The sequence below is a fragment of the Hippoglossus hippoglossus genome, chromosome 13, assembly GCF_009819705.1.
Source record: "Hippoglossus hippoglossus isolate fHipHip1 chromosome 13, fHipHip1.pri, whole genome shotgun sequence".
NCBI classification, from domain to species: domain Eukaryota; kingdom Metazoa; phylum Chordata; class Actinopteri; order Pleuronectiformes; family Pleuronectidae; genus Hippoglossus; species Hippoglossus hippoglossus.
Genome location: NC_047163.1, coordinates 9216169 through 9228602, shown reverse-complemented (window position 1 = coordinate 9228602; position 12434 = coordinate 9216169). Strand labels below are relative to the sequence as shown.

Below are 12434 nucleotides of genomic sequence, written 5' to 3'. Positions count from 1 at the left end.
ATACAGAGGAATGTGTGGATGAGTGTTTATGTCTTTTTAGATTCTGCCATTGACGTAAACTCAGGTCAGTTCTAACAGGAATTTTGGATCAAATCAGTTTTTTCCCAAGATATGAAAACATTTCTTTTCATAGTCCGTTGCCATTATTTCATCATTATTATCAAGTATCAGAATTAATCCAAATATATGAGATCATATTCTGAAAAGCTTCAATTTTTTGAAAATTGAAGCACTTCCATCAAATTCCATGTTAGATTGTAATAAACCTGCGTAGAGTTTATGTTTTAGAAAGTGAAACGACTTTCTTTGTCCTTCAGAATTGCAAATGTTTTTCAGCTATTTGCTATTCCTATTATGTTCTCAAAAATACTTAATTCTTTTGAATAATATTCATAGTTTTGCAAAATTACTGAACAAGTGATCACAGTGAATCTGCAGCATCGTTCCACATGTTCTCTCTCTGCGTGTACACAAGTGGAAAAACATTCTGCTGTTTTACATTTCAAAAGAGGAAAAGTGAAAGAACATAGTGACCATTCAGTGGACGTAACTTTTCCAAATGTACATTTTATTTTAAACAAAAGTACAAAAAACAAACATCAGATATTTACAATACTTGCATGGCAACGTTCACTTTCTTTGGTCATTCTTCCAATTTGATGGTTTTACACAAGGTAGGCAACAAACAGCAGCGTCGAGGTCGGAGATCATAACATGCTGAATCTGAATCTATTATTAAACCGGACACTGGGCCACCTTCTTGTAGAGTCTGCAAGCAATTCATCAACGGTTCCAATCCAAGATGTGAGCTATGTGACAAATACTGAATTTACCTACCAGGATATTCAATTTAGTTCAATATAAATAGCAAAAAGATAATTAAAAGCACATACTTCACGATTATATCCTGGCCTCGGTACATTTTCCGATTAAGTAAATGCTGTTTAAAGACCAAAAAACATGTGACAAGTACAGCTGCGTGTATTCCATCGTATTCTACACAAATTTGAACATGAAAACATGAACCCTAGTGCACGTCACAAACTGAAGCAACGACAGGTAGATTTTCAAAAGAAGGCAAACATACCATAACGGCCACTTTGAGACGAACATCCTGTCCACTCTGTGTCCTCGAATTACAAAATGATGCCATAGCTAAATAATGAACAGGCACACTTTCAACACTGAAGGAGCACAAATTAAGAATTAATTTACAACCTTGATGGATAAAACTAAAATATCCGGTCATGACTACAGGCTCGAGGACGTTCTCTTGAGAAAACGTGAAAACAACATAACAAAAAGAATCCGTGCAGCGGAACTAAAGCCAGTGGGATGAATTAAGCTCTTACATTCTCTCAATAATCTACCTGCTTGTGTAAATACAGTGGATATGTTGAATGAACGATAGATTGAGAAACAAAAACTAAATGAGACGGGGCATGAATGACGAATTGCGCCATTTTTTCTCTCGTGGTTACTCTTCATGAACGTACACACAATCAAATAACAAGAAAATCATGTAACACCAAAGAACTCACATCACCTACTTCCTGCATGTAAATCAGATTACCATCTATTACTAATGCCGAGTATAAGAATATACCCTTAGCCCTTTCTGGAGTTTCATCTCAAATTTCGTGACCTTATTAACGCCTGGGTGGAAATGAATGAACAGATTTATTTGAAGGCAGACGCCGTTTGACTTCCATGACGTAAAATAAAGAAGCGGTGGCGATGACGTCCCCTCGGCCCCCTGCTGTGTCTCCGAGGGCCAATAGAGTAAAAGGGGGAGTAAAGCCGGCCTACACGTCCTCGACAGCAAAAGGCAACTGGTCTAGAAGTCATTTTACTTGCATCGACTAATAAAACCAAAAAAAGATTTGAATTTTCTCAGTTTCCCAAAGGTTCCTTTCTAACAAACATGAATCCTAATAGTAGACGAGTTTACACATGTATCAGTAGTGCAGACGAGTTATGTATAATCACATACAGTTTCCATTCATTTCTTTTTTCTTTTTTTTTTTTTTTTTTTTTTAAGGGGAATGGAGGGGTGAGAGGTCAAGGGGGCTCTGAAGGGTGGGGGTGTTTGGATATGCTGTTGAGTGAAATTCTCCCTGAAACCAAATCCAAACCATCTTCATCCCAATGTACAGGTGTGTTTTTCTTTTCTTTTTTTTCTTCCAAAGACAGAGGTGAAGAGAAATGTGCCACGTTCTCACTGGGAAAGAGAAGAAGACATTTCAAATAAATTTCAATTTCATTAGAGCTATAATTACTTTTCATCAGTTTTTTTATTATTTATCTAAGCTGATGATGGAGAAGTTTTTTTTCTACCTTTCACATTCCCACAGGATGTTTGCTCTTTCTTTACACCTCAGCTTTTTGGCTGTTCTCCTCCACTTTCTCCTCCAGCTTTTTCTCCTCCTCAGAGGAACCGTCCTCCTTCTCGCCGGTCTTCCAGCTGCCCTGCCTGTTTACAAGAAAACACGACAGGATGACAATGCTTCCTATTACACTCATCTGGACATTGTGCGCTGACAACACAACATCACTTGTATTGCTGCTGTGTACTTATATAAGCGAGTGAGAGTCTGTGTTCATGATCAATCAAGAGCCAATTCCCTTGATTTGGAAAATGTAAGGTTGATTAGCAAGTGGGCACTAAAATCATCCTGGCAGCACCTTCTAACGCTCAGTAAGCAACACGTTAGTGTTTAATCCAAACAAAACACAGAGTGTAAAAATGTTTTACTTTTCATTTTCATTTAAATGTTATAGATTCTCAGTACAGTACAAACCTATTATGACATGAAACACACCAGACAGGTATTGGAGTATAGTAGTATTGCTACCTTTGCATGTACTGAAACTAACATGTATAGTCTGCTGTGTACTTGATGGGTACTTTCTGATGACTGGGTATAGACCATGTATCTAACTTAAACCAACTATGTGTATGTGTTTATTTCATTAACATATCATAACTGGATTGGGAGCAATAGGTCAGTTATATATCATCAGTCTCGATGGCTTCATGCTGTGTGCTTGACTATACTTTCATTTATACTCCTTATATGTACATGCAGCTTTTAGCTATTGTCAAAATACACAATATAACATTTATCACAACATTCTAACTATGTATTTATGTAAATTAGTCAAAAAATACAGCTTGATTTGTTCAGCACCTCTAAACAAAACTAACAAGATATTAAATGTAGTATGAACCTTTTCTGTATAATTCTTATTGATTAGTGGAAACAACTGGGAAATTAGCAATGTTGCCTCATTTTTTATGAAAACATTGGAGCTTGCGAATATAACGAAGGGAATCTAACGTGACTAGGATAAAAAGATTGGCATTGGGCCATATTACAAACGTGTATTTGTGAATACATGAATTTGATAAAGATAAGCGTCATTATTAAGAGAATTAACATTTGCATTGAGGTTCACTGTTGACGTCTTACTTGGATTTCTTCATGTACACCAAGTATGCCAGGCCAATAACGAGTGTGGCGACGAGGAGACCGACTACGACTCCAACCACCAACTTGGTTTGGTCGCTGTCCTCCGACTGATCTGCTACAAAGACAAAACAGAAACATCAGACATGACTCTGCATGAAACTCCAGCCTGGGTTCATGTGAAGTCCCCCAAAAAAAGAAGCCATTTTGTGCCATAAATGCGCTGATGAATGGAAACATCCGCATGGTACATGGTCATGACTCACTGAGTTAAATGTTAATGACAGGTATTCTTAGGTTATGACTCATTGCATCAGCCAGTGGGATTACGGACAATGCTGGCAATTTGTCAGGATGCTGGTAAGTCCATTCCTCTTCCTCCTCCTTCATCATTCAAGTGTTTTATTAACAGGAGCACACTGTCCAAACATTGGGTTTCAAGTACCACAGTCCAAGGCGATGTTGAAGGTAAATATTTGCTATAGAGCCTCCGTTCAGTGGACATTTGATTCCCCGGGGTCTTTAGCCGCCGCTCCCTCCTCCCACCGTTTCTTACAAGCAAGAAGACATCTACGACTTACCTTGTTTATCCATTCTCACCTCCACAAATACTGAAATCAGATATAAAGTAAAATTAACGTCCAACCAAAAGAAAACAAAAACAGGCTTGATGTCTGGAAGAAAATTACTACTCTACTTTCTATTCTACGTTTGCATGCAAGTACTTCAAAGAGGGAACAGATTAAATCCAGCATCCTAACACAAACACAAACACAAACACAAACACAAACACAAACACAAACACACCCACACACACACCCACACCCACACACACACACACACAAACACACACTGAGCGAGGAGTGTCCCAAACACCCAGGAATGAGTAAGCAAGAAAAGGGAGGATGATGAAAACAACAGAGTGTACTAAGTGCTAGGTGCATGCATCCGGTACATTTTGACAGTGACATAGTGATGATGAGTGACGACGTTCACAGTGACTGAGGAGGCAAACCACCAACAATATATACAAATCCAAAATCTGTTTAAATCCTGAAATGAGAGATGTTCCAGTACGGATACCAGCGTTAGATACTGCAATTTTTTAAAACAGCAGATGCACTGTACTGCCACTTCCATACACGACATCAGCTGTTATTTTTTGGGATGTACAGCTATCAGATCGGTACTTGGTATAGGGCGATGCAGTATCAGAATTGGTATCAGGAGGGAAAAAAATGGTATCGGATCATCCATCCATTATCTATACCAAGGGTTGCTGGAGCAAAACCCAGGTGACATTGGGGTACACCCTGGACCGGTATCGGAACATCACTACTTCTAATTTACCCATCATGTATCTGATAGTTTTTCTTATCATCTTTTATAATTGATCCTTGCAATAAATAATAAAAAAAAGAAATTCTCTATCTGTCTTGACCTGTCTGTCGATCAGGTCGAGATCATCGAAGGACAGCAAGATTTCTCGATTAAATACGAGAATTAATTTTAAGTCTACAAAAAACTAAAAGTACACAGATAAAAAGAAAAGAAAACTCTTAAATTAGGTGGGTTAGTACATACCTGCTAAATCGTTGGTTTTTATAAAAACAGCTCAATATTATAATCGACATGCAGACAGAAAATTTATGAGAGAAGTAGGAAAACATGTACGAAGGCAGAGTGCAGCTTTAGGAGGAATTTAAAGCGGAGGGTGACGAGAGGAGCAAACACTTACGGGATGACACATTTATAGACCTGGTATCCGCGCCAAACTCATTGATCACTGTACAAGACACAGTTAGATTTGCAGAGGGCACAACTGTGATCTTGTGTGTAATCTTTCCGTTGACGAATTGACTCTCCTCGGGCTGCACAGAGAGAGGCAAATAAAATAAACACAAGTGTTAGCTCTCACACATCCAGCATGGGGGAGTTTAAGGATCATTTACGGCACTAGGAGGCGATGTTGTTCCGATGAATGACTCGGGCTCTCCTTGACAAAGACTCAGCGTGTGTGCCTCTGGGTTATAGACACTTGAGTCTCAGAGGAGAACCCCAGACACAAAGACAAACTGCCAACACCCTTTTCGCATCCTCTACATATACAACAAGAGGAAGTGGCAATTTTGTAAATAACCATTACTGAGCCTGTAATCAAGTCGTACATTATTCTCTCAGCGAGCAGGGTTCTGAGGATACAAAGGTAGGAGGGAAAAAAATCTACTTTGACTGGGATGTTAGAAATGAGCTTTCTCCAAAACGCATTGTCCTTGAGTGACAGAGTTCAGTGCTTCAGTGTTCATTGATTAATTATTACACAGGGTTCAGCTGTAATTTTAAGGTTAGACACTGAAAGGGCTGAAAAGAATTACAACGGTCCCACATGCCCTCAAGTTCATTTTCATCCCGTTGGTATAATTCACAGTGTGTCACTGAGTGGCTCTGCTATCAGTGCACACACAGGTGCACCACCGCTGCAAAAGTCCATTTAAAAAAAAAAAACAGACAATTTTTTGTCTCTCGTGACAGTCTGGTGAAAAATGCTGAGTCTGAACCTCAGCCGGAATTAAGAAACTTACTCCGGGCAAAACCACCGAGAAAAGTCTGGAGGAGATAAGTTAGAAAATGTGTGATAGCTGGGGAAAATACTAACAGTGCAAACCACCGTGCCCATGACAGGGAGCATTCAGTCACTCTGCAATACAGGGCAAACCTTGAATTGTTTTATTTTTTTGCTTCCTCACAAACTCCAGGGGGAGCAGGCTCGAGCAGGCTGCCTCTGTGTAGTCACACCACATCTCTGCTGATGTTATTCATAGGTTTGTTGTGAGGAAAACAATACCATTACATTTAAACAAGTATATGATCATCTCTGTGGTTTGTCTTCCTTGTTAATGGAACTGTTTATGGCGTCCTCACACTCAATAAGTGAATTTTAAGACGTTGTTTGATGAAGCAGACGCCTAAATAGCTCACAATAAAACAACAAAGTGGATTCCAATGTTCCAAATGAAGCAAAAATTGGGTTTTCTATTCACCTGCCACAGAGAGAAATCCAAAACAATATGTTCTGTCTACTTCAGATGCTGTTGCTACTATAGGGCTGAGTGATACAGCCCAAAATTATATGTGGGTAAAAATGTTCATACCTGATATTGATTATCACGATAAATGTAACATTATCACTTCTATTAAGTTTAAAGATTGATGTTTGCTGAATGAAGGATGTGGTATAAACTCTTCTTTCTGAGCTGAGAAGGACAACACACATTCTTCTACGACAACCAGCATTGAATAATCAGATAATGAATGACACAAAAAAGTGTGTTTCTAGCTGGACCTGAAGAGAAGCCACTTATTAAAGCTGGCATCTTCTTTTTAAATCAATAAATCATTACATTCAAACTGTTAACAAGCACATCAGGGGAAACTCTGTCCCCTTTAGCTGCGATTTAAGAAAATAAATCTGCTTGTCATAGCTGTTGCAACCGTCTGAGATGAGAGTAATGATAAATTCTGTGGTTCAGTTGTTCTGCTGCGTCGAACTTCACATTCTGGTGCATTTTCCAGGTCTTGCAAAGGCTGGTTCAAATTAAGTGCAGGCGTCTACAACCACGACAACCTTCTGAAGCAGCTCTGCCGTTTCTGCTGTAGTGGGTTGTCAACGAGTGAAAAGATACAGATTTCAGCTTTAAAGTTTGAACCCTTGAGATCTTGATTCGATAAAAACCCTGTTTTCGATCTGATCCATAGTAGATATTTTGTAAGTAATAGCCCTTCAAGATAAGTACAATAATTAATCCATTCTCTACAAAGTAGTTTGCAGCGACAAGGAGGTTATGTTTTCATTTCTGTTTGTGTGTCTTTTAACTACTCAATTTATCTTCTTGAAACTTGGTAATTATGTTTTTCCATAATTTTCCCCATGAAAGTTACCTTGAATAAAATTGGGTATTTCTCTGTCTTTCAAAATTGTTGGAAACATTTTGGATAAGGTCAGTAAGCAAGTAAACAACATATCCAACATAGGTCAAGTCGAATTCTTACATATTATAACTTTAATTCAGTTTGATTAGGTTCAGGAACAGAGACTGCTGAGACGAGTTTGGTGGAAAATCAATTTGGGGGTTAAAATAAACACTTTCACATTTCAAACGCTTCTTCCAGGGCTTGTCCCCATGTGCCTCATTATTTTGGTCCAGCAGAGCCTAGAACCAGGATGTAAATATCCACATTGGTTATCAAATAGCATCTGCCAGATTTTTATTTTTTATATTTTGATTATTTACATAACAATCAAAGCACTGCTGTATGTGTTACTGTTAATAATCTGTGTTTCCCCTCAAGGTCTCTTCAAGCCAAAAGAATGTGGAGACTTTTCTGTGCGCTGACGGCAGAAGAGGTTGAATGTACATTAAAAATAAAATCTTCTCGCGGTCGTGATGAATAAATGTATGTGCAGTTATCTAACATTGATGAATACGACCTTCAGACATCCTAACAATTATGTGTGGAAGGGCGGGAACAAGGGCTCGTGCTGTAACTTCGTGAGTGTGCATACCGAGGTTGCCGTTGATGCTCCAGGACACGGCCGGCTTCGGGCACCTTCAGCTTCACAAATCAGGACCTTGTGCTGGCCGTCTGCGCTGCGCTGCTTGGAAAACTGTCGGATCACTGGAGCACCTGCAACGGGACGTAACTCTTCAGATACATCTGAATGAGAAAGTGATTTGTCATAGTTGCATTCATGGACACGGCTAAAACCACAGAGACATGTCTTGTCTCCAAAGAGCTGTCTACCTCCGCCAAGGTGGTTATGTTTTTAGCCTTTGTTAGTTAGTTGCAAGCTCGTTACAAAAGAAAATAACTGAATGGATTTCCACAAAACCTGGTGGAAGGATGTGGTACAGGTCGGGAAGGAACCCATTCAATTTTAGTGTGATCTGGATCAGGGGGCAGAATCAGCAAATTTCTTCCACTTTCTTTAATATTGCCAGATAGGATGTTTTTCAATATTTTTACTTATTTCCCAGAGAAAAATTCATAGATCTTGATTAAAATTGGGTTTATCTATAAGCGTGTGAAATTTGGTGTGGCTTCATTGAATTTAAAGGGGCTGTTGGGCCTTGGTGGAGGTATGTGCTCTACGGAGTTCCCTTCTAGATTAGCATATGTCCTTCTTTGCTTTCTTGCTGGATGAGACGACAGACACCACTGGCTATAGTTTTATATTTGCTGCACAGACATGGGAGAGGCGTCAGTAGTCTCATCTAGCTTGAAGCAACGTGGCGAATAATCCCTGAGTTTTCCGAGTTTCAATCCTTACCTTTAACAAGCAGCTCAAAGGAAGCTTTTTGGCTCAGTTGTCCCATCTTCACCTTGCACTCATAGAGGCCTGAGTCAGAGTAGGTCAGCTTGGTAAACTTGGGCTCTTGTTCAGTTTAACATTATCCGGATGGAAAGAAAATGATATCAGCGCCGTAGATAACAAGCACAAACGTTCCTCCATTGTCTTGAGCTTTGTTGAATCAAAAGCTGCTTTTTACCTTTGTCCAGGACACCATGTATTCTCCGGATGCATCAATCTGGAGCGTTAGATTTAAGGCCTCATCAGCGCTCTGGACGATATTCCCAGAGGGCTTAAATTGATGTCTAGGTCTAAAAAACAGAGAAGAGGCTGGTGAAAAGATGGTTCACAGGCTTGATAAGGTCAAAACATTCCTGTTGTTAACAGTACAGCCCTGCTCTGGCTCACAGCCCTGCAGATGCAGCTTATTAGAGGCAGCACGACTGACACAACATTTTTATCCGAGAAGCACAGGAAGACAGGTAGGCTAGCAGAGAGAGATATTGGGACTTTTCTTTTCTCTATGAAACACTTCCCACTTTCATAGTGAAGATAACAGACAGAAAATCACACTGACATTAAAATATTATATTTGAGATTCTTACAGTTGACGATGACTTCCTTAGATGCTTCCAGCGAGGGGTTGTTAACGAGGGAGCATTTGTATTCACCGGTGGTGTCACGTGAGACGTTGGTGATGGTGTAAGTGTCAGCATCTTCCACTTTGACCATTTCTCCCTTCAAAGACAAGCGATCAAACAGTTGGCGATTAGTAAAGGATGCCAAACAGGCAGCATCATTAATCTATATATGCAAGTTGCAGAGGCATGAGGAGAGTGGATTTCCCTTTGCAATGAGATGTGGATGAGCACATGTACCTTAAGGTGGAAGTTAAAGCTGGTAGGAGCCGGGTTACCATCTGCAATACACTTCAGAGTCACATTGTCTCCTTCTACGAGAGGGTCCTGAGCAATAACCTTGAGGACGATGTTCTCTGTGGAGTCTGAGCAGGAAACAAGAGACAGAAGATGCTTTCAGACATGCACTTAATTCCTGGGCTTGTATGTGAGAACGCAAATGGACAGTTTCCTGCTGGGTTCTTCATATGTGAAAGGCAAACTCCGGAAAACAACATTCTCTGGAGCTCATGTCTGAGTGCAGCTCAGGCCACACTTTTCTGTCCGAGCCAGAGAGAAAACTAACCAAACCGGTATTCTGGTTCTAGTGTCCAAAACCGAACCGTGCCCAATGTTTTTCTGGGCATGGGTAAAAAAAAATGTTGTCCAAACCCCTTCAGGGCCCAAAGGTTTTGGGTTGAATATCCACAATTGAGTGTAAATGAGGACGGGCAGGTGTAAAAAGTAGAGCGTGTGGCCCCATCAGCTGGCTACAAGAACCACAGAGACCAACTGCACCTCACAGAGAAGCTCTATCTTGGTGTTTCGTGGTTAGTTTTCACCAACTTCCAACTCCAGCTGAGGAAACTGTTGAAACAGACTCAACTCGAGCAGAGGCACTCGAGCAGACGATCATCTCAAAGCTCAATGTTTCCGCTCTGTCTGAGACAAACTCGTGAGATTTCTCCTAAGAAAAATGATAAGTTCACTTTAAAGGCCACACGGAGCAGGTGACTTCAATACTTAATGCTGCGTTCAGCATGAATTCCACCAGAGTTACAGAATCCACTACTCATTTTTTCAACTGTTCCCATTAAAATGTGTCATTGCTGTTGTCTAACTTGACTTGAATCAAAAGAATAACATGTTATAAAAGACTGAAAAATGACAAGTTCCTGTCTCATGGCGACAGTTTCAGTTATAGAGATTTTTGTATCTTGTATAAGAAGTTGTGGGTCAGACTGAAAACCCAGCAAGACACTGTGTGATCTGTGAATACGTTTTCAATCTATTTTTAAGTTGTGTCACTCACTGCATAAAAAATTACATTTGGCCTGTTTTTACCAAACTGGATGATAATCAGAGAAACACTACGTCCTGCAAGACTGCCCAACTTGTCAGGAGGTGGATCTTTACCAAAATACACAAGGTCATAGACAATCTTGAGACACAAGTTTGTGGTTTTTGGTAATTTCTTTCAGTTCTTGGTAAAAGTTGATGAGAAGATCGATATCACTTCCTACCTGTCTGTTAAATATGGAGCTGCGGCAAGAGGCACTAAGCTTTGCATAAAACTGGAAATTAGGAAACAAGAAACCCGGTTCTGTGCATAAACTCCTCGAATCCATACAAAAAACAACTTTAAAAGTTACGAGTTCTGGTTTTATTGGGAGTTAGTCCTTTTGCTGACTTCATGTTTTTCCAAAAAAGTCAAACTAATCCTTAAAGAAATCCTTCAATAGAAGATGTGTGAAACCTCAGCTGGATCTAATGTGCAGTGAAAAGCACCGGTGTCTTTTGAAACATCCTCCTAACAAGTTAAAATAAAAATCCATTATCAGCTCTTAGTCTCTTGTTTTGAGTCAAAGCTTCTCATCACTGCCGCTCATCTGCAAACAGAAAGCGAGTTCAGTCAGTGTGTGTTGTTAATGCAGCTCTGAGACTCACAGGTGATGGTGAAGTTCACCGGAGAGGACACCAGCTCTACACCCATGGTGTTCACAGTGCTGCAGGTGAACACAGCGTCCGTGTCTTCCTTTTCAGCAGAGAACTCCAGTACGGAGGAAGTGGTCGAGAGGCCAGTAACCGGGTCGACCAGCACCGACTCCTGGATGGAAATCCCTGGACAGAAAAGAAACAGTTCTATCTGAGAACACCAACAAGGAAACATGTGTAAGACCAAACCACTGTAGTTACACTTAGGACGATTGCAGCTAAATTCATCAGAGGAATATTTTAAAGTGACTCTCCTAGTCAGGCTACATCCACAAATACTATGTTTTAAAAGGACACCACCATTGCTGGTTAACCCTAACCCTAAAACAGAGAACTTTGAAAATGCTTTAGTTTGAAGTGTGTTGGTATGGACGGCAAAAATGGAGATGTTCTGAAACGATGATGTCGTCACCTGGTTGGTGGTGAAGGCAAAATGTGTAAATACTTTAAGCTTAAGTTTTCAGACATGCACTGAATTCCAGACATTTTCCTGAAATTTCCCAGAGGGGCTGAATGTATGAATCAGTTGCTCCCAACATTTTCTGGGGCTTTTCCTGCCAGTCACATTTTTACTGTTGGGTCTGACAATCTGCTTCCTGTTTACACCTGCATGCTCATGCCCAGTGTACGTCAATGCTAGGTGTATGGACAGGAATTATTACACAAACACATTAGTAAGGATGTAGCCTCAGAGTTATAAAAACACATGTATCAATGTCAAATTGGCCCAAACTTCACCATGGTGTTGTTTTGTGATGCACTGAAGCAACAGGTCGATAGGTACATACCTTTCACATCATCCTCCAGGGGTTTGTTGTTCTTTAACCATTTAATGTGTGCAGCTGGATTGGCATCGTGAGCGACACATTTGCTAACTGTGGAACAAAGGAAATCACAAATTGAGAAAGGGAAATGCAATAACCTGCACAGGAAACTTAAATATTGAGAAAAACTATCATCGCCAATTCACACTCTCAATAAATGACCACACGTCGGAGCAAA

The 12434-nt window shown here is 40.1% G+C and overlaps 1 pseudogene; it reads right to left on the bottom strand.

The window, feature by feature from the left end:
- Window positions 1–547: 547 nt before the first annotated feature.
- LOC117772940 overlaps window positions 548–12434 on the bottom strand; it is a 39120-nt pseudogene continuing 27233 nt past the window's right edge.